The following is a 3,051-nucleotide window of genomic DNA, read 5'->3' on the forward strand; positions in this document are numbered from 1 at the left end:
AATGGGTAAAAATTGTTCTTTGTCTTGCCTCTTTTTTTTTTTTGAATAGTAGTAATAGTCATTTTAAAAAATTCTTTTAAATTTTATTTAGTTTTGGCTGCATTGGGTCTTCTTTGCTGCGCGAGGGCTTTTGTCTAGTTGCAGCACGCGGGCTTCTCATTGCGGTGGCTTCTCCCGTTGTGGAGCACAGGCTCCAGGAGCGTGGGCCTCAGCACTTGTGGACGCGGGCTTCAGAGCGCAGGCTCAGTAGTTGTGGCGCCCAGGCTTAGTTGCTCCGCGGCACGTGGGATCCCCCCGGACCAGGGCTGGAACCCGTGTCCCCTGCACTGGCAGGCAGAGTCCCAACCACTGTGCCACCAGGGAAGCCCCTAGTCATTTTATTTTAAAAGACAGCCAACCAGATCATATTTATTCAGCCTGCATGTTTTTGTGTGGTATTCATGATACCCAATAACCTTGCACTTCTATTTATTATTTTTTATGAAATGCCATTATATAAAAATGCCGTTGGTTTTTTTGAGCCAACTTTTCTGAACTAAGGTTTGTGAACCCTTTAAAATTTGGATTTTTCTAGAAAGAAGGTTTATAGTTCTCATTAGGTTCTCCAGTGAAACTGACCTTGCCCAGAAAGCTACAGCCTGAACTCGGGGGTGGGGGGGATGCTCAAATTTAAGATGTCATTTAGTGAGGTTAACCCAAACAAAGACCCTGGGACGTTGGTGTGGTCTGACCTAAAGGAAAATGTTTCTTGCTTTTGGATGGCCCAGAAAGGATGAGGTGTGTTTGGAGAAAATGGCAAGGAATAATTTTTCAAACCTTACAAACATCCATATGCTGATATTGTCAGTCTTGGTATAAATTTTTATTTGCAAGGATGTAAATTTTTTTTTTTTCGGTACGCGGGCCTCTCACCGTTGTGGCCTCTCCCGTTGCGGAGCACAGGCTCCGGACGCGCAGGCTCAGCAGCCATGGCTCACAGGCCCAGCCGCTCCGCGGCACGTGGGATCTTCCCGGACCGGGGCACGAACCCGCGTCCCCTGCATCGGCAGGCGGACTCTCAACCACTGCGCCACCAGGGGAGCCCGTAAATTTTTTTTTTTAACATACCCAGTTCTGAAGCCCTTACAACTTGGCCACAGGTATACGCTGTCAGGGTTAGATGATAATTTTGGAAATAGATCACAACAACTGGTTAAACACAGACTTTGGTAATAACTCTGGGGTGTGTGAGAGGAATTCTGTTCCTTCAAGAGAAATTATAGTTCTAGAGATTAGTATTCCATATTTGCAGTTAAACAGCATGGAATTCCATTTTTTTTGTTTGTTTTTGGTGGTGGTAAAATATATATAACACAAAATTTGCCATTTTAAACTCATTCTGTTGTCTGAAACGTGAACTAAGCCATGTGGTCAGAGATCGGTGGTTCTTGTGAGACTGAGGGTGGAGGAAGTGCTGTAAAGCTGCTTCCAGATCAATCTAGGGTCTGTGACCTTGGCTTGAATATCTGCCTTTGAAAGGCACTCGCTGGGCTTGTTGAAGAACTTGACCCTGAGCCAATACAGTATAAAGAACCATAGTAGCTCTTGAGGAGCATAATGACCTCTTTCTCTGTATCCTTCCATATCTCTCATACCCCTTGCCACTTTCTGTCTTTTATGATGGAAGATAAGTCCAGATCTTGCATCAACTGCTCTTAACTCCTTTTGGGGACAGCTCTAGGACTGATTCATCTTTTTAACCTCAGGGCTTTGCACTTAAGTATTTATGATGGTTTTCCTGAATGAAAATGTAGACAAACCAACCTATGAAACATCACTATGTGTTATTTGTTATTCTCCTTTCCTCTCTCTTCACCTGTTGACTTCTCTCCTGCTGTGTGTGTTGGGTATCCGGCTAGCCCTGGGGGCAGCCCATGGTAAGTCCAGTAAGTAGTAGTTGCTTTGTGAAGCCCTGTTGGATGGATAGATGAGAGAAAGGGGCCTTACGCTGAGTTCAGGACCATTTCCCACACCCAGCTGCTGCACGTCCGCAGACTCCTCGGGACATCGGTCCACAGCTGTAATGAACTGTGTAGGAAAGCCCTTCAAGGCGGTAATACGCTCTAACCATACTATATAACCTGCCATTAATTCACCAGATACATTTCTTCTGGAAATACAGATACAAGGCAAGTTAACTTTGTGAAAATTATATTTTAAATCAAAGGAATACAGGAACATATTCTCGTCTGGTAATATCCTCATTCATTTTCTGTGAACAGAGTTCACATGATACCTAAACGTGGTTCACTCCGGAGCCAAGTAGTGCACTGTGATTATTTCCTTCATTGTACAGCCATCTGTTTTCTCTCAAGTTGGAAACTTTTTCATTTGCTTACTTATCTTTTTTTTTTTGCGGTTCGCGGGCCTCTCACTGTTGTGGCCTCTCCTGTTGCGGAGCACAGGCTCTGGACGCACAGGCTCAGCGGCCATGGCCCACGGGCCCAGCCGCTCCGCGGCATGTGGGATCCTCCCAGACCGGGGCACGAACCCGTGTCCCCTGCATCGGCAGGCGGACTCTCAACCACTGCGCCACCAGGAAAGCCCCTGCTTACTTTTCTAAGTATCATCCAAATGTTCCAACAGGCCTCTCAATATCACCATCCACATGTTGAGAGGTATTGGAAAAGTCCCACTACAAATCAAACATTTTAAATGCCTAAGGCATTGTAAGAAATTACAGTGTATGTTTTCGGAGTCACCTACCCAGCTTCCCATCAACGACAGTTCCTTGGGTCGGTCAGCGCGTTACTGCATCTCATCTAATCCTTCCCTACGCCCTGGGAAGCAGGTATCCTCATCCACACTTCACCGGTGAGTTAGCTGAGGCTCAGAAAGGCCAAGTGACCAGTCTCCACGACGCGCGGCGAAGGGCGTACTGGAGAAGAGAAGGACGGTTTCTCCGGGAGCGACCATAGCAAGATGCCCCTCGGCCCTCCGGGAACCCCCGCGACCTCGCGGCTCTGGCCTGTCTCCGCTTCCTTAAGGGAAGCTCAAGGACGCTGCAAGTCC

This window comes from Neophocaena asiaeorientalis, unplaced genomic scaffold (assembly GCF_003031525.2).
Source record: "Neophocaena asiaeorientalis asiaeorientalis breed wild unplaced genomic scaffold, Neophocaena_asiaeorientalis_V1.1 scaffold98, whole genome shotgun sequence".
NCBI lineage: Eukaryota > Metazoa > Chordata > Mammalia > Artiodactyla > Phocoenidae > Neophocaena > Neophocaena asiaeorientalis.